The sequence below is a fragment of the Triturus cristatus genome, chromosome 5_2 (genome assembly GCF_964204655.1).
Source record: "Triturus cristatus chromosome 5_2, aTriCri1.1, whole genome shotgun sequence".
In the NCBI taxonomy this organism is placed as follows: domain Eukaryota; kingdom Metazoa; phylum Chordata; class Amphibia; order Caudata; family Salamandridae; genus Triturus; species Triturus cristatus.
In genome coordinates, this window is record NC_140588.1 from 1,028,270,885 (window position 1) to 1,028,295,766 (window position 24,882).

Below are 24,882 nucleotides of genomic sequence, written 5' to 3' on the forward strand. Positions count from 1 at the left end.
ATTGACACAACAGGAACTCACACCGCAGCCTCGCTGCATCTCGAAACCCATGCATCGTTTTCACTGTGCTACGCATCTCAAACGCGGATCCACTCAACGCTCTGCAAACCAAGATTTAAGGTATTCTGTTCAGTGAGCCTAACAGGGTCCCTGTAGCTAGCCTTTGCTCTTTCATGGAGGCCCTGAACTTGTGACTTTGTCCTGATCTGACATGACCTGATATCTACAGTAAGTGTTTGCTTGGAGCTTATTTATAAACACATATGCAGATCCCCAGCACTCGCCCTGACAGTAATTTCACAAGTGATAAATCAAGGTACATCAATAAGTGAAACTTCAGCAATGTAGGTGATGTTTCCTATTCTTTATTCCTGACTATCTCCGGGTTTGAAAGATCTCTTAAAACAGTGACAGCCGACACGTGTTTCGTCTCAACATGGGTAGTATCCCGCGACTTTTTCAAGGCTCTGTCTCTAGAGTCAAAAGCTTATATCTCGTGGTTCTAATTCTGTCCCACGGGGGACCCAATTTGGGTCAGCCGAACCAAATGTTTTATTTAAAAACACATAAGCAAGGATTCTCATCACAATCATCAAAAAGTGAGTTGTGAAAAGATTTAGGGAAGCACCACAAGTGAAAAAAACAAAACCAGAAAAATAAAAAATTTGACCATATAAACAGTATAAACAGTAAATCGGTTTCTTCAAGAAGAAATACAGTCCCTTCAGAAATGATAAGTCACAAATGGTAGGTATACAATATGTTCTCATACACAACTATGGTCTGTCTCATATTGTCAGTGATGTTTCAATTCTAATAATGGATGCTAGGGTCTCAACAGGGCTAAAGGATAACCTGGAGGACTGAGAGGGTAGTAATTTGTCTTGGGGAAAAGGAAAACAGTGTGTAATTCAAATAAATTAATAAATGGAGCTACATACTGGTTGTGTCTCTAGAGAGTGGTCTGGTAAACTGAAGCTCAAAAAGCATGGTACAGTAGTGCTGACCAGCGCAGGCCGAGTTACGACAGTCCTCTGTGGAGGACTTGTATATGAAGAGGGGCCATCAATATGAATATAGTGGGTTCTACAGAGAGAAAAAAGCATTAACAACAGAACAGTATAGTATATGTTGCATGAAAGCTTGCAATCGGGGGATTATTAAAAAAAAGCGCAATCTTACCCAAATGCAGTATTATGTCTGTAGTAATTGGAAGATTAAGTCTCAGTAGTGATAATTAAATGGCCTAAGCAAGAGCATTGCAGAGCTCAATACAATAGAGATAAAGAAAGAGGCGGACAAGGTCCAAAAAGATATTAAAAACTTTTGCAAAGAGAAAGCAAACTCTTATGTACTAGTCGACATGTCTACACTCAGACACAGCAATCGTGTAGACATGTCAATTGGGCAGATACAAGAATCAAAGACTCATTACCTTCTCAAAGTCATTAGGGGATCTAACAGGTCTGAGGACCCAGGGGAAGGCAGTAGGGCAGGATCAGGCAATCAAGGATTGAATCGTTTTTTTGGCCAGACACCAATAGGCAGGTGGAACAGAGGGAATCGGAATGGGTCATAAAATGAACACCCAGGCGACCATAAAACCTGGAGGTGCTATTACAAGTGGGGACTAGAAGATCAGTTTACCAAGTACACACACATGGGAGAGACAGGGAAGGACACCCCAAGATTTAACTTGTACCAAATCCCTGTACTACTAGATGTTGATGACGCTGTCCTGATAGCTAGGACAGCAAATGGTCTAGAAATACTGCTTGTTTCTTTTAATGTTCTTATGAATGGTCTGGGGCTAATGGTTAATCGCAATAAATCATTTATAATGAAATGTGGACTAAAAGAATCCAAAGCCAGGAAATCTTTATTGGGGGGCGAAGAAATCAAGAAAGTCCCTCCTTTTACTTACCTGGGGGTACAATTTGATGTTGATTTTAATTGGAAACATGCTTGAGAGATTTTATGTATTTATAGGAGTAAAAGCCTATCAGTGGTAACTTTTGGGGCTGGGGTTCAGGGATACGTAAATTGTAAATCACTTCAAATAATCGAAAATATGTTTTTAAGAAGACTTCTCTCAGTGCCCCAGAGCTCCTCTGTTTCTTTTTGTCATGAGGAAGTTGGTCTGCGTTATTTGAAAGACCATATTGCATTACAACCACTGAGCTCTGGATAAAAACCTGGAAGAATCCAGAGGCTAACCTTTGTAGGACAATACTGGCAGATTGCATAAAGCTGGATAATAGCCTAGATATACCCTGGTTAAGGTATGTCAAAAGCGTTTTGCCAAAATGGGTGTCACAGAATATTATACAAACTCTAACACCTTAAAAAATGTATCGCCTGCCACTATTAAGTCACTCTTTTACCAAAGTCATGAGCGGGCAGGCCCTATATGTAGTTCGACTGGTCACCCAGAGCTTTACTCCCAGCCACAAAAAGAAACCGCCCTTTATCTGCAAATCGATTTAAATGAATGGCAGAAGTTTTTGTTGACTAGGATGCGTCTAAAACTAGACATTTCTTTGTTGCTTTCCCTATTCAGGGCTCATGGTTTGCATAACTCCCTGTCTATCCGTGTGACATTTGCTCATGCCAAAGCACTACACACTTTATTTTATTTTGTAAATGTTATACCCCCCAGAGGAAGCAGTTCATTCGTCCAGTATTAATTGCAGCAGGGATTAGAAACTATAAACTGGCAATGGAATACCTACTCTCCCTAGGAACAAATGGGATTATATATTGCATTTTAAACTATCTTTTTACTGTTTTTAAAGTTCACAGTAAATATTAGCTATTTCTTTTATAATGTGTAACTTCTGTGTATGTGGATTTGCTGTCTCTTAAATGAAAACATGTATGTGCAATCTTTTATGGCTCAATTAGAGTCGAATAAAGTATTCTTGACTGACTGACTGACAGACCGATCAGACGCACGCAAAGAGATATTTTTAGACCTGGCGTCATTGGCGTGGGTTTCCCCTGTATTTTTGCCCTTGCCTCTTGTGTTTTTTCTGTGTGTTAGACTTCGTTAGGCTCGTCTAGATGCTTTGGGCTCTTTGCCACTGCTGCTCAGGGCCAAGTGTTCCCTTTGTCAATTGTTGTTATGGATTGGTGAATCCATGATTGGCATATTTGACTTACTAGTCAGTCCCTAGTACAGTGCACTGTGTGTGCCCAGGGCCTGTAAATCAAATGCTGCTAGTGGGCCTGCAGCACTGATTGTGCCACCCACATCAGCAGCCTATTAATATAACTCAGTCCTGACATTGCAGAGCCTGTGTGCAGTCTGGTACTGCCATGTCTACTTGGCAAGTGCACCCACTTGACAGGCCCTAACATCCCTTTTCTTACATGTTAGTCACTCCTAAGGTAGGCCCAATTTACCCATGTGGGCAGGGTGCAGTGTATGTGTCTGGCATGTCCTAATAGTGAAATACTGCCAAATTTGTTTTTCACTATTGTGAAGCTATCTATCCCCATAGGATGGAATGGGGAGTTTGCTTATAAAATGTTATAAGCATAACTGTTCATGGGAACAATATAGGAAAATAACATTTGATATGCCTAAACACAGCATGTTAAAATGCATTTTTAGTGAGGGGTATTTTTCAACTCTTAGTTTTAAAATACCACTTTTAGAAAGTAGGTATTATTTTTGCCTAACCATCCAGTTTGCCTCTGCTAGGTTGTGTATTGACTGTCTGGCTTTGGAGTGACAGGGGCTGGGGATGTGCATTCTGTTCAGACAGCCACTTGGGGGGTTGAGGTAGGTCTTGCCTTTCCTGGGTGCGGAGGCTGCACTGAATAGACCAGGGCTGCATTCAGAGTAGGGAGAAGAGTTTTCTTTCACACCTGAATCGGTCTGGTCTGCCAAGGACAATGATGCCTCCACCTCCTGCCGGGCAGCTGCACCAGAGAGGACAGAACTAGTTTTGGCTGGGCACAGGGCTTCTCTGCCACCAGAGAACAAAGGAATTTGCTGTATAAATATTGGGGCCCAGACCACAGAACGTTATACTACTTCTGGAAATCAAGAGGAACCTCTGCCAAGGAGAAGAGCTGGAAGAGTAAGAGTACTGCCCCTTTGCTGTGTGCTGTCTGGGGTTGGTCTGCAGTGGATGTTTCTGCCAAGGAGAGGAACTGTGTGTGTGTCCTGCTTGCAAAGTGTCTCCAAGGCCTTGAAGTGGAGCTTGGCCCCTGTTCAAGAGGTCTCAGGAACAGCAAAGACCTCACCATCCTTCTGGGCACCATCTCTGGAACAGCTGGTTTCAGTCGCCACCGAAGAAAAGGGCAACTGACTCTGTCACCGAGTCCATCACATGAGTCCGTGTCCTGAAGGCCCCGCAGAAGGCACTGTGTCCTTGCTCTCGCAGACGCTGTCTTGACGATCATCACCGAGCTGTTGCTCACACCGGGCCCTGTGGGCACCGCATTCCGCACTGCCTTGCTTCACCCTGCCTGTATGCCACCGACACCGTCGATGTCCGACCAGTATATCGACGGGCTCCGTCTTCTGCACTGGACGATCGTCACTGAGCCGCTGCCTGAAACGTATCGAGAGGGCACCGCACCCTGCACCGCTTCCATTTTGCAATGCAGCCGCGACAGTTGCCCCGACTGGCTCATCAGTGGCATAACGAAACTTGAGCGGGCCCCCCTGCAAAACACATGGAGGGGGCCCCCCCGGTGGCCCGGCCCACTTTACCCACCGGCCAAAAGTCTGCCATATTTCGATTTGAAACCTCCAATATTCAAATGAACTACCTCTATATTGTTTTTCTCAAAGTTCTAATGAGAAAGTGGGAAACCCTCTTAACATATAAGCTACGCCATTTGTAACAATAATGTCAAAAGCAGATTATTTAACTGAGGCAGCAATCAGAACGATGCCAAGGAGCGATCCTATTGTCTCAGGAAATGCAGCAATCTGAACAGTGCCAAAGAGAGATCCTATTGTCTCTTGAACTGCCTATGGCTGAAGAATAACTATGAAGGGTCAGAATTAGAATTGACATTAATGGACAACAACATGAAACTTTGAAAGCCTAACCCAAACCTGGAATTCCATAAAAATTTGACTGACAACCAGTGGTGGCTGGTGACATTTGAAAATGGTGAAGCGTAAGTGTTGTGTGGCAGAGCACCATGGCGAGCGAGGGCAGCGAGCGTGCTTGAACCAGTAAAGGGGGATTAGAGGGGGTTCTCCCCCTGAGAAAATTTTGAAAAAAGAGTGGGTAAATGGTGCTTTTTCGAGCAAATGTGAGAAGCAAGAAGGTTAATAAAGCAATTGTGAAAGTGCAGTTATTACATTAATAAAGGCATGTCAAATAACAACAACATGGTAGCTGCTTATTCAGTGTAACCACAGAGCTTCATAACAGACTTCAAGATACAATGCAGAGAACCTCACAGATTTATTTAATTTAAACTGCAAACAACTAAACAGAAACATTCAAGAAGAAATATTATGATTAACGTATTGTTCACTTTCTGTAGACAAAACTGTAGGAGAGTAGGATCTGCACTTGTGCTGCCCCCACTTTTTTTCTGATGTATACACTGGTTTCTGGCTATAGTCTGGCTGGGTCCCTGCTAATCAGGGCCCCAGTCTACCTGATCCCTCTAAACAACTTGATGTGCATACTAGATGCACTAGTGATTGGATACTGTGGTACCTTGTGAGCCCCTAGTATATGGTACCTTAGGTACCTAGGGCATTGGTACTTCACAGGCCTACCAGGGGCTGCAGCATGTATTATGCCACCCCTGGGAAGCATTCTCAATCTGACACCACAGGCCTGCTACTGCAGCCTGTGTGAGGTAGTGTTAGCACTCCTCACTGAGGTATAGGTTTCTATATCTCACCATACACACACATATGAACCTATCAGTCACCCCTATGGTAGGCCCTATCAATCCCAAGGGCAGGGTGCGTGGTTTACTGTGTGAGGGGGTGCTTCTGCCTGAGCAGGACCCCTCTGCAACTGGCAGAGTCTATTCTCTGCTGCTGTTTGTGGATGCGGTTAAACCATATACTCTTAAGTGCATTATAACCTCCCGGTTAATGCTAACTTTGGAATGACTGCATCAAAACATGTCGTGTTTGGTGTCAAACGTTTTGGAATCATACCCCCACACCAGTAACTGGTGTGGGAGTATGATCCCACCCTACTAGAGGGGACGACATGTACCCACTGTACCAAACGGTAGAAATCTTCTAAAGCCCTGGCATCACAAAATGGATGCCACCAGCACAGACACCGGGCTGCCCTCCTGCTGCTGACCGAAACTCGCAGTGGAGGGAGCTCAACAAAGGGTTTCCTGTCACAGGGAGGTGTCACAACCTTCCAGACAGGATTTAGTGTATTGGAGCTGGGTGGGTGCACTCTTAGAGTGCCTTTGAAGTCCTGCACTGGGGGAGCAGTAGGCTCCTCTGTGCATATGCCAGCTCAAACCGGTTCAGGGGCCTCTGCCCCTGTCCTGGCGCGAAACTGGACAAAGGGAAGTGGGTGTAACCACCCCCTACCCTGGCCCGCCTAGAGGAGTGGCCATAGAGCTAGTCCCTCCCATCTTTACAGTATAAGATACCAAATATTGCCAATGCAATTCAGATTACACCTGGACGATGCTCTACGAAGAAGAATCCGGTCCCTTCAACGTTCTACTACCTTTAGAAGACCGAAGGATCTCCCTTGGAGCCAAGGAGTGGCTCCCCTGCTTTGCAGGCACCTTAAGGACTGAACAACGGTTGCAAACTTTACCGCTCCCGCCGGAGCCCGAAGTCCCTGCGTCCCCTGAAGTCGATTTCCTGACCTCTCTACGGCCATTTTGAGTCCCCAGCGAAGCTGTGGCATCTGGACCCCACGAGTGACGAGGAACAACAATACCAGGGAATCGTGCACTGATTTCGAGTGCAAGCCCTGAACGACGAACTACAAACCTGTGCTTTGGACCACCTAATGTCCAAGTCCCGAGCAGGTACTGAACCAAAGACCAGCAGCCTACCCCGTCCCGAGTGACCGTGGGCTGTTGCTGAAGTTTTCCTGCAAAGGCGTCTTTGCGGTTGCTTGCCCGTTGGCTAGTAGCCCTCCTGAAGACATCCTCAACTATTCCAAGGGCTGGCCTGGTTGCTCTGAGCCTACCCTCACTTACCCTCACTGGGTAAGTCCCTCGGACCTTGCTGGTCTGAGCCATCCACAATCTTCACTCTACCTGAGACTTGCAGTTGCCAAGGATTGTTGGCTCCAATCTGAGTGCCGACACCGCCAACAGCTGCAGACGTCGTGGGACCCTCCAACTCCAGCTGCTGATTTTCATCAATCCCTCCTGGACGACGTGGGCGAAGAGACAAAACACCATCAGCGACGAAAGCGACGCGACAGTTGTGGTCATCTATCCTGAAGGCCACCGGTCACTGGCAAGTGACTCTGAACTCTGTCCCCTCAATTTCTAGGTTGCCTGCAACTCCAATCCATCGTTGGAACCGAACGGACACCCCTCTTGACGACACAAGCAGCAAGAACACCTCGATTCCCATAGAAATAAGCATCGCGACCCGACACCAAAGGACACCTGTGCACCCGGACTCCCTGGGTGAGGTAACTCTGGCATTACGGTGCCCAAGTGTGCATTGGCTATCGTAATACTTACCCTATAAGTTGTGTGCTTGTTGTCCACTCAGAAGTGCCCTAGAACTTTAAAATACAAATCGTGACATTTTTGCATTGAAGTCTATGAGAAACTCGCGTGCGTGTTTAGACACTGCACGCGCCTCCTGTGGGCTGGTTACTTACCTGAACACACTACAGCAGTGAAGCCCCAGCGATTCCCAAGGCCCTAGGCCTCTTCATTTTGCTTGTCGAATTTGTTATACCATTTACTTAGTATATGGTCTGGTACGCCCCTAAGGCTACAGTGATTTATGTGCTTAATTTATTGAGAAATGTTGATCTTTTGAATGTTTACCTGGGACTAATCTCATAAAGAGATTAGTAGAGTATATTTAGTAATAAATACATATATATTTCATATATATACCTGTGTGGTGTCCTTTCATTTGGTAATTCAAGAGATTATAAGGTAAAACAAGCTGCTTTACATTCCTCAGAGACTTAGCCTGAAGGCTGCTCTCCACAGCTACCACTAGGATAGCTTTCTTTTAAAAGGTTGTCTTTAAACCTATCTACCAAGAGTCGAATTGGACTGGTGCAAGGTGGCCACTAGAACTAGTGACCAGCATATGCCAGGCCAACTTCTCACATTGGTGGGCAGCGTGTGGGATTACAGCTTGCCATTGTTTTACCAGAAAATCTCAATTTGAATTACTAACTGAAAACCACTTAAGGTACTCAAGGTACATATAAAGTCAAGCTAGTATCAATAAGTTCTACTGAACTTAGAGCTGTGTTTAAAGGGATAAGCACACCCTTGCTACAGCTCAAGCTAGGTTTAGTAGGCCACAACTAGTGTAGGTAGTACAACACTGCACAACACTAGTATGCCTCACCAGGATGGAGCCAGTGGGTCCATCCCAGCTCAGTACAAAGACCTGGCCTACACTGACCTGAAGGCCTTATGCTTTGAAAGAGGACTGAGGGTGGGCAGGAGTCCCTCATCACAGCACCTGATAGATCTGCTAGTAGCAGATGACCTGAAACAAGCTCTAGTAGCAAGTGGGTCTGGATCAGGGGGTGGGTCAAACATAGTCTCTGGGTCTGATGATGAAAATCAAGATGACCTGGAGTCTGTGATTAAAGGGCCAGACTCAGAAGAGTCTGAAAGGAACAGAGGAATTCTCCCTAAGAGAACTGACAGCGTGGGAGAGAGGCCTAGGTCCCTCTCAAGGGAATCTGACCATTCATACCACTCTGGAAGAGAATCTGTCCCACAGAAGAACTCCAACTTTCCCAGGGAGACCTCTTCTGAGAGAAGGTACAAGTTGCTACAGTATGAGGAAGCTAGGCTTGCTCTCAGAGCCAAGCAACTGGCCTTAGATAGGGAAGCCTTCGAGCTCCAAAGAGCTTCAAAGAAGGAGGGGCTAGATGCCCCTGGTGGCAGCAACAGTGTCCCTAGAAACAGAGATTATACTCCTGACCATAGGAACCTGTCCAAGGTTGTTCCTCCCTACCAGAGTGGGGATGATATCCACAAATGGATAACTGCTATGGAGAGGGCCTGTAAAGTTCAACAGGTCCCCCAGAAACAGTGGGCAGCAATCTTGTGGCTCTCCTTTTCAGATAAAGGTAGAGACAAGCTCCTCACTGTTAGAGAAGAGGATGCTAATGACTATGAAGCCCTGAAGAGTGTTTTGATAGATGGGTTTGGCTTAACCACTGAACAGTACAGGTTGAAGTTCAGGGATACCCAGAAAACACAGACTCAGGATTGGACTGACTTTGTTGATTGTGCAACCAAGGCTCTAGAAGGTTGGCTGGTTGGTAGTAGAGTAACTGACTTTAAGGGATTGTATAATCTTATAATGAGAGAACAGATCCTTAATAATTGCCAGAACCAGTTGTTGCATCAGTACCTGGTGGACTCTGATCTGACCTCTCCCCAAGAATTGGGAAAGAAGGCAGACAAATGGGTCAGAACCAGGGTGGAGCAGAAGAACCAGAACCAGGGCGGTGACACTAAGAAGCAAGATCCTAAGGGCTCAGAGAAAGGTGGGGATAAGTCTAAAGACCAGAAGTCTTCTCAAGGGCCCCAAAAATCTGCATCTGGTGGGGAGTCACAATCTAACAAGAAAAAAGGCCAAAAGAAGCCCTGGTGCAACTACTGTAAACAGAAGGGGCACTGGACTTCTGATTGTACCAAGTCCAAAGACCAATCCCCCACCACTTCAGCCCCTAAGGCACCTGTTCCCCCTAGTACAGCCAGTGGTGGAGGTAATGCACAGAATAAGGGTGTAGTAGGGTTGACCCTGGGTTCTGATGTGGACTCTGGCCTAGTCAGAGTACCAACACAGGCATTGCTTGTTTGTGAGGGAGACCTTGATATGTCATTCCTAGTGAGCCCCAGTAACCTGGGCAAATACAAACAGCAGCCTATTATAAATGGCAAACAGGCTTTGGCATTTAGGGACACAGGTGCTAGTGTCACCATGGTGGCAGTATCGTAATACTTACCCTGTAAGTTGTGTGCTTGTTGTCCACTCAGAAGTGCCCTAGAACTTTAAAATACAAATCGTGACATTTTTGCATTGAAGTCTATGAGAAACTCGCGTGCGTGTTTAGACACTGCACGCGCCTCCTGTGGGCTGGTTACTTACCTGAACACACTACAGCAAGTGAAGCCCCAGCGATTCCCAAGGCCCTAGGCCTCTTCATTTTGCTTGTCGAATTTGTTATACCATTTACTTAGTATATGGTCTGGTACGCCCCTAAGGCTACAGTGATTTATGTGCTTAATTTATTGAGAAATGTTGATCTTTTGAATGTTTACCTGGGACTAATCTCATAAAGAGATTAGTAGAGTATATTTAGTAATAAATACATATATATTTCATATATATACCTGTGTGGTGTCCTTTCATTTGGTAATTCAAGAGATTATAAGGTAAAACAAGCTGCTTTACATTCCTCAGAGACTTAGCCTGAAGGCTGCTCTCCACAGCTACCACTAGGATAGCTTTCTTTTAAAAGGTTGTCTTTAAACCTATCTACCAAGAGTCGAATTGGACTGGTGCAAGGTGGCCACTAGAACTAGTGACCAGCATATGCCAGGCCAACTTCTCACATTGGTGGGCAGCGTGTGGGATTACAGCTTGCCATTGTTTTACCAGAAAATCTCAATTTGAATTACTAACTGAAAACCACTTAAGGTACTCAAGGTACATATAAAGTCAAGCTAGTATCAATAAGTTCTACTGAACTTAGAGCTGTGTGTAAAGGGATAAGCACACCCTTGCTACAGCTCAAGCTAGGTTTAGTAGGCCACAACTAGTGTAGGTAGTACAACACTGCACAACACTAGTATGCCTCACCAGGATGGAGCCAGTGGGTCCATCCCAGCTCAGTACAAAGACCTGGCCTACACTGACCTGAAGGCCTTATGCTTTGAAAGAGGACTGAGGGTGGGAAGGAGTCCCTCATCACAGCACCTGATAGATCTGCTAGTAGCAGATGACCTGAAACAAGCTCTAGGAGCAAGTGGGTCTGGATCAGGGGGTGGGTCAAACATAGTCTCTGGGTCTGATGATGAAAATCAAGATGACCTGGAGTCTGTGATTAAAGGGCCAGACTCAGAAGAGTCTGAAAGGAACAGAGGAATTCTCCCTAAGAGAACTGACAGAGTGGGAGAGAGGCCTAGGTCCCTCTCAAGGGAATCTGACCATTCATACCACTCTGGAAGAGAATCTGTCCCACAGAAGAACTCCAACTTTCCCAGGGAGACCTCTTCTGAGAGAAGGTACAAGTTGCTACAGTATGAGGAAGCTAGGCTTGCTCTCAGAGCCAAGCAACTGGCCTTAGATAGGGAAGCCTTCGAGCTCCAAAGAGCTTCAAAGAAGGAGGGGCTAGATGCCCCTGGTGGCAGCAACAGTGTCCCTAGAAACAGAGATTATACTCCTGACCATAGGAACCTGTCCAAGGTTGTTCCTCCCTACCAGAGTGGGGATGATATCCACAAATGGATAACTGCTATGGAGAGGGCCTGTAAAGTTCAACAGGTCCCCCAGAAACAGTGGGCAGCAATCTTGTGGCTCTCCTTTTCAGATAAAGGTAGAGACAAGCTCCTCACTGTTAGAGAAGAGGATGCTAATGACTATGAAGCCCTGAAGAGTGTTTTGATAGATGGGTTTGGCTTAACCACTGAACAGTACAGGTTGAAGTTCAGGGATACCCAGAAAACACAGACTCAGGATTGGACTGACTTTGTTGATTGTGCAACCAAGGCTCTAGAAGGTTGGCTGGTTGGTAGTAGAGTAACTGACTTTAAGGGATTGTATAATCTTATAATGAGAGAACAGATCCTTAATAATTGCCAGAACCAGTTGTTGCATCAGTACCTGGTGGACTCTGATCTGACCTCTCCCCAAGAATTGGGAAAGAAGGCAGACAAATGGGTCAGAACCAGGGTGGAGCAGAAGAACCAGAACCAGGGCGGTGACACTAAGAAGCAAGATCCTAAGGGCTCAGAGAAAGCTGGGGATAAGTCTAAAGACCAGAAGTCTTCACAAGGGCCCCAAAAATCTGCATCTGGTGGGGAGTCACAATCTAACAAGAAAAAAGGCCAAAAGAAGCCTTGGTGCAACTACTGTAAACAGAAGGGGCACTGGACTTCTGATTGTACCAAGTCCAAAGACCAATCCCCCACCACTTCAGCCCCTAAGGCACCTGTTCCCCCTAGTACAGACAGTGGTGGAGGTAATGCACAGAATAAGGGTGTAGTAGGGTTGACCCTGGGTTCTGATGTGGACTCTGGCCTAGTCAGAGTACCAACACAGGCATTGCTTGTTTGTGAGGGAGACCTTGATATGTCATTCCTAGTGAGCCCCAGTAACCTGGGCAAATACAAACAGCAGCCTATTATAAATGGCAAACAGGCTTTGGCATTTAGGGACACAGGTGCTAGTGTCACCATGGTGGCAGAGGACCTAGTGGATCCTACACAGATCATCATGGGGGAAATGTACCAGGTAACCAATGCTAGCAACACCAGGACCAACCATAGCCTGGCAGTTGTTAATTTCTCCTGGGGAGGGGTAACTGGCCTTAAAAAGGTTGTAGTCAGTGCAGACCTCCCTGTCGAATGTCTGTTGGGCAATGATCTGGAGACTTCAGCCTGGTCTGAAGTAGAATTATGGACTCATGCTGAGATGTTGGGCATACCTGCAGAGGTATTTGCTGTGACCAGGTCACAAGCCAAAATGCCTAAAGCTGAACAAGCTCTGGATCCTGAAACTATGGACCAGGTGCTACCCAAGAGGAAGAGCAGTAGGGTTAAGGCTGGGCCTTCCCCTCTGTCTCAGATCACAGATTCCCCTCCAGAGGGAGGAGAAGCAGAGCCTGAAGAAGGAACTGCCCCAGAGGGACATGAGCCTGGACAGGTTGAGTTCTTGGGGGCAGGGGGCCCTTCCAGGGAAGATCTGAGCAAAGAGCAACAGTGCTGCCCCACTCTTGAACCCCTCAGACAGCAAGCTGCTGCTGAGGCTGCTGGGAGTGCTAGTGGGTCCCATAAGATTTATTGGGATGAGGGGCTCCTTTATTCTGAGGCTAGGGAACCAACTCCTGGCGCCACCAGGAGGCTGGTGATTCCTCAGATGTTTAGGGGGTTCCTCTTGACCCTAGCCCATGATATCCCATTGGCAGGTCACTTGGGCCAAAACAAGACCTGGGACAGGCTTGTTCCACATTTTCATTGGCCACACATGTCTGAAGACACCAAGGAGTTTTGTCGCTCCTGTGTCACTTGTCAAGCCAGTGGCAAGACAGGTGGCACTACAAAGGCCCCCCTGATACCACTACCTGTGGTGGGGGTCCCCTTTGAAAGGGTAGGGATTGATATAGTCGGTCCCCTTGACCCTCCAACAGCATCTGGGCACAGATTCATACTGGTGATAGTGGACCATGCCACCAGGTATCCAGAAGCTATTCCCCTCAGGACTACTACAGACCCTGTGGTAGCCAGAGCCCTCATTGGAGTATTCTCCAGAGTGGGCTTTCCTAAGGAGGTTATCTCTGACAGAGGGTCCAACTTTATGTCAGGATATTTGACTGCAATGTGGAAGGAGTGTGTTGTAAACTACAAATTCACCACTCCCTATCACCCACAATGCAATGGGTTAGTTGAGAGATTCAACAAAACCCTGAAAGGAATGATTAAGGGCCTCCCAGAAAAGCTTAGGCGAAAATGGGACCTTTTACTTCCTTGCCTTCTATTTGCATACAGGGAGGTTCCTCAGAAGGGGGTTGGCTACAGCCCCTTTGAACTTCTGTTTGGGCACCCTGTGAGAGGACCATTATGTCTAGTGAAGGAGGGATGGGAGTTACCTCTCAAACCTCCCAAACAGGATGTAGTGGACTATGTACTTGGTCTCCGCTCCAGGATGGCTGAGTACATGAAGAAGGCCACCAAAAACCTTGAGGCAAGCCAAGAACTACAAAAAGCTTGGCATGACCAAAAGGCTGTACTGACTGTTTACCAGCCAGGACAGAAAGTGTGGGTGTTGGAGCCAGTGGCCCCAGCAGCTCTCCAGGACAAATGGAGTGGCCCCCATACAATTGTTGAAAAGAAGGGAGAGGTCACCTACCTGGTAGACCTTGGTACTCCCAGGAGCCCTCTTAGAGTGCTCCATGTCAACAGACTTAAAGCATATGTGGACAGGGCTGACATGAGCTTGCTCATGGCAACTGATGAGGACCAGGAGGAGGAGAGTGACCCTCTCCCTGACCTCCTCTCTCAGAACCCTGATGATGGATCAGTGGATGGCGTTGCTTTGGCAGGCAGCCTCACTGAACATCAACAAACTGAATGTAGACAAGTACTACAGCAGTTTAGACATATGTTCAGTCTGACCCCAAGTCAGACTTCCTGGTGCACCCATGAGGTGGACACTGGAGACAGTCTGCCTGTAAAGAGTAAAATCTACAGGCAACCTGACCATGTCAGGGACTGTATCAGGACTGAAGTCCAGAAAATGTTGGAGCTAGGTGTTATTGAGCCCTCAGATAGCCCTTGGGCTAGCCCAGTAGTCCTGGTCCCAAAACCTCACACCCAGGGCGGTAAGAAAGAGATGAGGTTTTGTGTTGACTACAGAGGCCTCAATGCAGTCACAAGGACTGATGCCTACCCAATACCAAGGGCAGATGAAATACTAGATACTTTGGCCTCAGCCAAATATCTAAGTACATTTGACCTTACAGCAGGCTATTGGCAAATCAGGTTAGCTGATGAAGCCAAGGCCAAAACTGCATTTTCGACCCCTGGTGGGCACTATCACTTTGTGGTAATGCCCTTTGGTTTGAAGAATGCACCTGCCACATTCCAGAGGTTGGTGAATAAAGTTCTGACTGGTATGGAAACTTACTGCTCAGCATAGCTAGATGATATTGCTGTCTTTAGTTCTACCTGGCAGGATCACCTGGTCCACCTCAAGAATGTACTGGAGGCTCTGCAGAAAGCAGGCCTCACTATCAAGGCCACTAAGTGCCAGATAGGGCAGAGTCAGGTTGTGTACCTGGGCCACCTTGTAGGTGGGGGCCAGGTTCAACCATTGAAGAGCAAGATCCAGACCATAAAGGATTGGGTAGCTCCAACCACCCAGACACAGGTGAGAGCCTTCTTGGGCCTGACTGGGTACTATAGGAGGTTTGTTAAGGGATATGGATCTATAGTGACCCCCTTAAATGACCTAACCTCCAAGAAAATGCCAAAAAAGGTTCAGTGGACAGCTAGCTGTCAAAAGGCATTTGATGACCTCAAGCAGGCAATGTGCACTGCCCCCATCTTACAGAGTCCAGATTACAAAAAGAAGTTCATTGTTCAAACAGATGCTTCAGAGCTGGGTGTGGGAGCTGTACTGTCTCAACTTAATGATGAAGGTCAAGACCAGCCAGTAGCTTTCATAAGCAGACGTTAGAGAGAAACGTTGGTCAGCTATTGAGAGGGAGGCCTTTGCTGTGGTTTGGGCCCTGAAGAAGTTGAGGCCATACTTGTTTGGCACTCACTTCATTGTCCAGACTGACCATAAGCCCCTCCTATGGCTCAAACAGATGAAAGGTGAAAATCCTAAACTGCTCAGGTGGTCCATTTCCCTACAGGGGATGGACTATACAGTGGAACATAGACCTGGGACCCAACATGCCAATGCAGATGGACTCTCGAGGTATTTCCACTTAGAACATGAAGACTCAACTGGTCAAGGTTAGTTTAATGTCCCTGCGTTTGGGGGGGGGGTTGTGTAGGAGAGTAGGATCTGCACTTGTGTTGCCCCCACTTTTTTTCTGATGTATACACTGGTTTCTGGCTATAGTCTGGCTGGGTCCCTGCTAATCAGGGCCCCAGTCTACCTGGTCTCTCTAAACAACTTGATGTGCATACTAGATGCACTAGTGATTGGATACTGTGGTACCTTGTGAGCCCCTAGTATATGGTACCTTAGGTACCTAGGGCATTGGTACTTCACAGGCCTACCAGGGGCTGCAGCATGTATTATGCCACCCCTGGGAAGCATTCTCAATCTGACACCACAGGCCTGCTACTGCAGCCTGTGTGAGGTAGTGTTAGCACTCCTCACTGAGGTATAGGTTTCTATATCTCACCATACACACACATATGAACCTATCAGTCACCCCTATGGTAGGCCCTATCAATCCCAAGGGCAGGGTGCGTGGTTTACTATGTGAGGGGGTGCTTCTGCCTGAGCAGGACCCCTCTGCATCTGGCAGAGTCTATTCTCTACTGCTGTTTGTGGATGCGGTTAAACCATATACTCTTAAGTGCATTATAACCTCCCGGTTAATGCTAACTTTGGAATGACTGCATCAAAACATGTCGTGTTTGGTGTCAAACGTTTTGGAATCATACCCCCACACCAGTAACTGGTGTGGGAGTATGATCCCACCCTACTAGAGGGGACGACATGTACCCACTGTACCAAACGGTAGAAATCTTCTAAAGCCCTGGCATCACAAAATGGATGCCACCAGCACAGACACCGGGCTGCCCTCCTGCTGCTGACCGAAACTCGCAGTGGAGGGAGCTCAACAAAGGGTTTCCTGTCACAGGGAGGTGTCACAACCTTCCAGACAGGATTTAGTGTATTGGAGCTGGGTGGGTGCACTCTTAGAGTGCCTTTGAAGTCCTGCACTGGGGGAGCAGTAGGCTCCTCTGTGCATATGCCAGCTCAAACCGGTTCAGGGGCCTCTGCCCCTGTCCTGGCGCGAAACTGGACAAAGGGAAGTGGGTGTAACCACCCCCTACCCTGGCCCTCCTAGAGGAGTGGCCATAGAGCTAGTCCCTCCCATCTTTACAGTATAAGATACCAAATATTGCCAATGCAATTCAGATTACACCTGGACGACGCTCTACGAAGAAGAATCCGGTCCCTTCAACGTTCTACTACCTTTAGAAGAACGAAGGATCTCCCTTGGAGCCAAGGAGTGGCTCCCCTGCTTTGCAGGCACCTTAAGGACTGAACAACGGTTGCAAACTTTACCGCTCCCGCCGGAGCCCGAAGTCCCTGCATCCCCTGAAGTCAATTTCCTGACCTCTCTACGGCCATTTTGAGTCCCCAGCGAAGCTGTGGCGTCTGGACCCCACGAGTGACGAGGAACGACAATACCAGGGAACCATGCACTGATTTCGAGTGCAAGCCCTGAACGACGAACTACAAACCTGTGCTTTGGACCACCTAATGTCCAAGTCCCGAGCAGGTACTGAACCAAAGACCAGCGGCCTACCCCGTCCCGAGTGACCGTGGGCTGTTGCTGAAGTTTTCCTGCAAAGGCGTCTTTGCAGTTGTTGCCCGTTGGCTAGTAGCCCTCCTGAAGACATCCTCAACTATTCCAAGGGCTGGTCTGGTTGCTCTGGGCCTACCCTCACTTACCCTCGCTGGGTAAGTACCTCGGACCTTGCTGGTCTGAGCCATCCCCAATCTTCACTCTACCCAAGACTTGCAGTTGCCAAGGGTTGTTGGCTCCAATCCGAGTGCCGACACCGCCAACAGCTGCAGACGTTGTGGGACCCTCCAACTCCAGCTGCTGATCATCATCGATCCCTCCTGGACGACGTGGGCGAAGAGACAAAACACCATCAGCGACGAAAGCGACGCGACAGTTGTGGTCATCTATCCTGAAGGCCACCGGTCACTGGCAAGTGACTCTGAACTCTGTCCCCTCAATTTCTAGGTCGCCTGCAACTCCAATCCATCGTTGGAACCGAACGGACACCCCTCTCGACGACACAAGCAGCAAGAACACCTCGATTCCCATTGAAATCAGCATCGCGACCCGACACCAAAGGACACCTGTGCACCCGGACTCCCTGGGTGAGGTAACTCTGGCATTACGGTGCCCAAGTGTGCATTGGCTATCGAAATACTTACCCTGTAAGTTGTGTGCTTGTTGTCCACTCAGAAGTGCCCTAGAACTTTAAAATACAAATCGCGACATTTTTGCATTAAAGTCTATGAGAAACTCGCGTGCGTGTTTAGACACTGCACGCGCCTCCTGTGGGCTGGTTACTTACCTGAACACACTACAGCAGTGAAGCCCCAGCGATTCCCAAGGCCCTAGGCCTCTTCATTTTGCTTGTCGAATTTGTTATACCATTTACTTAGTATATGGTCTGGTACGCCCCTAGGGCTACAGTGATTTATGTGCTTAATTTATTGAGAAATGTTGATCTTTTGAATGTTTACCTGGGACTAATCTCATAAAGAGATTAGTAGAGTATATTTAGTAATAAATACATATATATTTCATATATATACCTGTGTGGTGTCCTTTCATTTGGTAATTCAAGAGATTATAAGGTAAAACAAGCTGCTTTACATTCCTCAGAGACTTAGCCTGAAGGCTGCTCTCCACAGCTACCACTAGGATAGCTTTCTTTTAAAAGGTTGTCTTTAAACCTATCTACCAAGAGTCGAATTGGACTGGTGCAAGGTGGCCACTAGAACTAGTGACCAGCATATGCCAGGCCAACTTCTCACACGCACCATTTAATTTATGAGGTAGGACTGTTATGAAGCAACTCACTGGTGCAACCAACGCCGGCGAGGGAGTGTAGTGCTACCTGTGTGCGCTACAGCGCTGATGGGGCCCCTGGAGGCTGGAAAACGGGGGCTGCTTAGGGCATAGCTGCCAAGGTTTCAGATTGCTTATGTGTGACATTTTCATAATTTCAGTGTAATTATGAGTGACATTTCAACGACTAGGAGTGACACTTTCTAGTGTGCCAAATCAAGCAATGAAGACGAGGAAAAAATATAAATATCAGAAATTACACCCATTGAAGCAACAAGAAACTCTGGTCAATATGTAGGAAGCCCAATACCGGTCGGTAACGGCCGATTTTCTGTAAATATCCCATTACCGACCGGTATTCAGGCTTTTGGTATATAGGGGGCACATTTCAGGATTCGGTAATTTACCGAATCGGTAAAATTTCCGAATCGGTAATTTTACCGATTCGGTAAATACCGAATCCTGAAATGATATGTAGGGGAGTGTGTGGTTGTTGTGGGGATTCGTTATTTACCACCAACTAAATGTTGGTGGTAAATGACGAATAGCTGGAAAAAAGCATTTCTTTGCACTTTGAAGTGTGCAATGTGGCAGACATACATGCCCTTAGGGCATGTATGTGTGCCACATGTGCACACATGCAGGAATCAGGGGTGCAACAGGGTGTCACTGTGACACCCTGCCACCCTTGATTGTGCTCCCCCCATTACCGAATCGGTATTTACCGATTCGGTAATGGTAACTAGCTTCCCATTGATTCCTATGGGCCTCCTGGCCCATAGGAATCAATGGGAAGCCAGTTACCATTACCGAATCGGTAAATACCGATTCTAAATTACCGACCCATTCCGATTCGGTAAATATTACCGATGGATTACCTACATAGCATTTACCACTTCATAAATACCGAATCGGTAAAATTCAGTATTTATGAAGTGGTAAATGTTAGGCTACCTACATATGGCTCTCTAAGAAGAGCTTAAAACTGCTACAAAGCACCAGAAATGTAAGGGCACTAACCTAGTGCCCTTACATAGGAGTGCTACATGGAGGGTGTGCTTTGCTGCAGCCAGGCCCCAGAGTCAGTGGTTTGAGGAAAGCGGGAGGTGTGAGAAGGCTCCATGCATTGGGTTGCTACCTGGAGACTGTGTGTCACTGCAACTAGGCCCCCGATTCTGGGGTTTTGAGGGAAGCAGAGGCATTTGAGAAGGATACATACACATAGCTGCCAAGTTTTCAGATTCTGTGACATCACCATGGATTCAGTGCACTTATGAATAACTTATGAATAACCCTCAACTGCCAAATGTGAGACACTTAGTGTGACATTTCCCTGCAAGCAAAACCAAGCAATAAAGTGCAAGGAAATACATAAATATTAGAAACTATACCCCTTTGAAAAATGAAAAGCCCTAAAATATCTTTCAACTGCTTCAAAACTATGAAATGGAAGGTTAAAATACTGATACAAAACTATTTGTCTACCAAAAACATAGAAAAGTAAAGCAATCATCACCATAAAATGTCTGACATCCAGATGCTATTACATTTTATTACGTCCTATTAGTACAGTGGAGTACATGCTGCTGAGATCGAAAAAACACAGGGCTGATGTGTGGATGTTCCAGCCAGTAAAAGAAAAAGCAAAATCACAGCTGGTACCGTTTATCCGTATACTTCACACATATAAATAGAAAGCACGCTTAAATGTGTTCTGGCCAACTGATACTTAAAGTAAACACACACCGAAATTGCACATTACAAATGACTAAATAGATTTTGTTTCCAGTTAGTATAAGGCATGTCCAGGATCCAGGCCTTTGCAGACTCTTAAAATAACTATTAATGGCCGGGAATTTTCTCTTGGAAAGGTGTGAACTCTGAATGCGTGACTCACCCGAGTGCTGCCATGCCAGAGCTGCAGTTTAAAGCTGTCTCAGAGCACACGGCGAGCCACTGGCAGCGCCCCTCAACAGTGCTTGCTCTCGGTGGAGGCAGTTTTCAGTGATTCGAAGATCCCCCTGAATGTTGTTTTTTCGGCGGGCCCGCCTTAAGCAGCAGTGGTGCCTTCGTGGGGGCAGGCAGGATAGCAGGGGGTTCCACTTCCTGTCAGCGTGCCAACGAGCCTGTGAAGGCTTGTTTGTTAGCACAAATAGTGCATGTGACCAATAGTGTCACGTGGACCTAAGCCTCACACTCTCTCTTGATCTGCGGCGGGCGTGCGCACCATTTAAGTTATTAAGAGGCCAGGCGTGCGCATGAAGAGGCCTGCCATGGCTCCTGCCTCACCCCGGCGCTTTACTGAACCGACTGGTGAGCGGTGCTTGGGGGTGATTGCAACGCTGAGGACTCGGGGCACGCAACGGGGCCTAGCGAGGGCCGAAATCTTGCCCATTGTGAACTTGGCTCAGATGTCTGAAGATGGAGGACGGAGCAGGTGCAGCTCGTCCCCCTAAAGCCCTGGCTACCACCAACTTAGAAGCCTGACCATCGAGGGCCGTCCCGGTTGCCGCGAGAAGACAAAGACAGGCATAAGCGGGCTGGTAGAGGCAGGGCCTATAGGAATGCTGAGGCCTGCTAACCGGGCCCAACTCACAGGACACACGACCTTTGAAGCGAGGCCTGTGAGTCAAAAGCGAAGAGCAGGAGAAATCACAACGGTGCTGCCCGGACATGGCGGAGATTGTATTCCCCCAGCAGCCGCGTGAAGAAGAGGGCACTCACTGGGCTGCGCCTATAGGTAGCCACCTGGTGCGAGACTGAGCTTGGCCAGAGGGATGTGGAGCTTGGGACCTAGAGTGGGGGACAGAGCAAGTAGAGCTCACCCCCGAAGCTTGAACTACCGTACAGCCACCCCAGGTCACTGGAGGGGCACGTGAGTCTCATTTAAGGCCTGCGGCCCGAAACAAGATAACTCATAGAGGCAACTAGGGCCTGCAGGGACTTACCCAATGGGCATCATACTAGGCTGTGCTTCCACCCTGGATTGGATGCTGGTGGGGCAGATGAACTGTGGGGCCACTTCCTGGGCACTATGCGATATATAACAAGAGGCCTCCTGTGCTCCTGAGATGCTTGCAATGCGGCGGACAGGTTGCACCCTCCTTCCTTGGCTCACAACAGTAGTTGCTATTTGTGTAGACAATATGAGAGACAACGGGGTGCTCAGCTACTGCACTGCGAAGAAGAGGAGTGTCCCTCAGCGTAGTCTCAGTGTGTGGAGAGGGCACTTGGGGGGCCTCCGAACAGCTATCACCAATAGGAGTGCACGGGTGAGAGACTGTGGTGGCGGTACTCTGTCTGGGGCTGTGCACCTAGTGGGTCTCCCTAAGGGAACAGAGGGAGGTGGCATGGAGGCATACCTGAAGAAGGGGAGGCAAACGAAGGTGGCCCCCGACACAGCTTACACTCTTCTTTGCCCTTGAACAAACACATGGGGTTCTGGTTCCGGGACACACACCTAGGCCTGTGGTGGCCAAACTGTTGCACTATAAAAACTGAGATGTCCTACTACAGCATGTGAGAGCTGGGGGCCCACTTCAGGTTGGCAATAGCTGGGTGTCTCTGTTCCCAGACTTTACTGCAATGGTACAGGCCAAAAGGGCATCCTTCGTACAAGTGAAGAAAGCACTGCGGGCGGAGGAACTTGAGTATTCTCTACTGTGTCCAGCAAAAGTAAAAATCATGCTGGATGGAAATACCCACTTCTGCTTTGATCCCACAGAGGCTTGAGAGTGGCTGAAAACATACAGAGCACGGGTGAGGGGGCAGACAGACTGATGGGCAGGCGATCCATCACAGAGCCATGAAACGATCCTGTGAAGCTGCCCGCAGACATACTAGCAAGAAACCAACCGACTCCAGGCTCACAAAGACACAGCAGCAACAATCCAGACAACTGCAGAGCACACAGTGACAAGGCCCTCAGACTAGGAGGGCAGTATCACTTTGGGGCACCACTCTGGGGACTCAGACTCGGATGGCACAGTGCTTGGCAGGGACAAGCTGCCGAGCAAAACCCCCCAGACTGCGGATCAAATCTTGATGTTGAAGAGGTCAAATGGGCCTCCAGTGTGTATTATGAGAACCATTCCTCCCTAGCCAAACATGCTCTTCTATACTGCTGATTTGACTTACATTCTCAACGTTACTGACTCCATGTCTCATGAGGAAATACATAGTACCAGGGACCTGAATATTTCCTACATGCAGATTTGACAGCTATGTCAGTTCGAGACAGTTGAGTCACTATATAACTCAGGCAGAATATCTAGGTCGTACCCTCTCAGATCAGTGCCCACTGCTATTGAGTTTCAAAAAGGGGATGAGCACCCAGACATACCCACTTAGAGGCTGCATCCAGTAGCCCTCACCAATGTCCCGTATATGGATGCCCTGCAGCATGCGATAACTGATTGATTACTTTGACACTAACCAAGGGACCACATTGGACTACCTAGTTGAATGGGAGGACCTTAAATAATAGTTTGAGGGCATTGGCTGAATCAACCCGTAGGGATACACTGGGAGCTGGGCAGAGAACTGAGGGACATAGACGGCGTAATACACAAGCTAGATAACAACCTGGGCACTGACCCAGGGGATCTCACCAAGCTTTTGTAAGCAAAGGAAAAATATAATGTCACCCTGGAATGCTTGCAGCACCATTATCACAAAGAAGACATTAACAGAGCACATGAAGATTAGGATAGGCCTGGGAGGCCGGGCTACAGCCATTACCCGTCTGCTTACAGCTGAGGGCACCACGTTTTATTCCTCAAAAGATAATTAACGCAGTCCCGCCTGACACCCAGCACTCCTTACTGAGATGGCTCCCATTCATAACCCTTCCGTCGGAGAAAGCCAAGGAATTGGGGGGGGGGGGGGGGGGGGGGAGGCAGTCACTGCCCACGCGAGCTGAGGTGACAAAAATATGATGATAGAGACCAGCGCTCTGGGCAGATGCTGCTCTGTGGAAATGAAGTACGAAGGCACTTAATGGCTGCGTGAAATGGGCTATCTCTCTGGTGCTAAATAATGTATTTATAACGCTTCATTCCGTTGCGTAGGTAGCTAGGAAGCACTCCTATACATATTTGGCCACGTTCTAAAAGAAGAAGACGGTAAAAAGGAAAGCAAGATGGAACGTTACTCCTGGGTTTCTCTATAGTAGTCATCCAACGTCTATTACCTGTGTGGTGGTCAGTATTTTGTCCAGATGGTCCGCCTCCACACTGCCGTACAGCACACACAGAGAGTGTTTGGGCTTCTGGTTCACGTGTATGCGCGCGACAACAAAAAGTGAAAGTCCCTTGTGGCCCTGCCCTGGCGTGCGCACCACCATTACCGACCAATTAGAGGCCGCGGTACCAAAACGGCACCATTAGAATAATGAAGAGGCCACCGGCCGTGGCGTGCGCGTCGCACACCATTAAATTTATAGGGAGGTCGCCGCCTTGCGCACCATTTAATTCATGATTGAACTTGAATCATGAATTAAATGGTGCGCATGGGTGCACAGACTTGAGGCTTGCATGATGTCTCCGCTGAGATTCAGTGAGGGGGCCCCTGGAGCGTGGGGGCCCCCCCACACCATGGGGGTTGCGGGGGCCTGTGTTACGCCCCTGTGGCTCATACCAACGTGTCGGCTGCAACGAGAAAAATTGTCTTCGAGTCTGCCTTTGCTTTAGCTGACCCCGCACCGACGCAGTCAGCTGGAAGTTTTAGACTCTGTTGTTTTCAGCATCGCGATAGTCCCGGACAGAGCTACCGACTTGGGAGAACTGTGTGTTTTTTAGCTATTTCTGCAATTTAAAGGTTAACTTGCAAAGTAACTATTTTTTCAGTATTGTATTGTGGATTTTTGTCATTTTTGGTCTTGTTTGGTTTAGATCAAGTTTTACTTATTTTTCTAAACTGGTGTGGTGTCCATTTGTAGTGTTTTCTCTGTGTTACTGTATGCAGGCACAAATGCTTTACACGCTGCCTCTGAGATAAGCCTGTCTGCTCGTGCCAAGGGACCAAGGGGGTGAGCAGGGGTTATTATAGGAGTGTATCCCTCTTTCCCTCACTGGGGAGAAGAGTCCCTACTTGGACAAAGGTGCAAACCATTGCCAACTAGAGAACCCCATTTCTAACAGATATCAAGACAAATATTCTGTGATAGAATAAC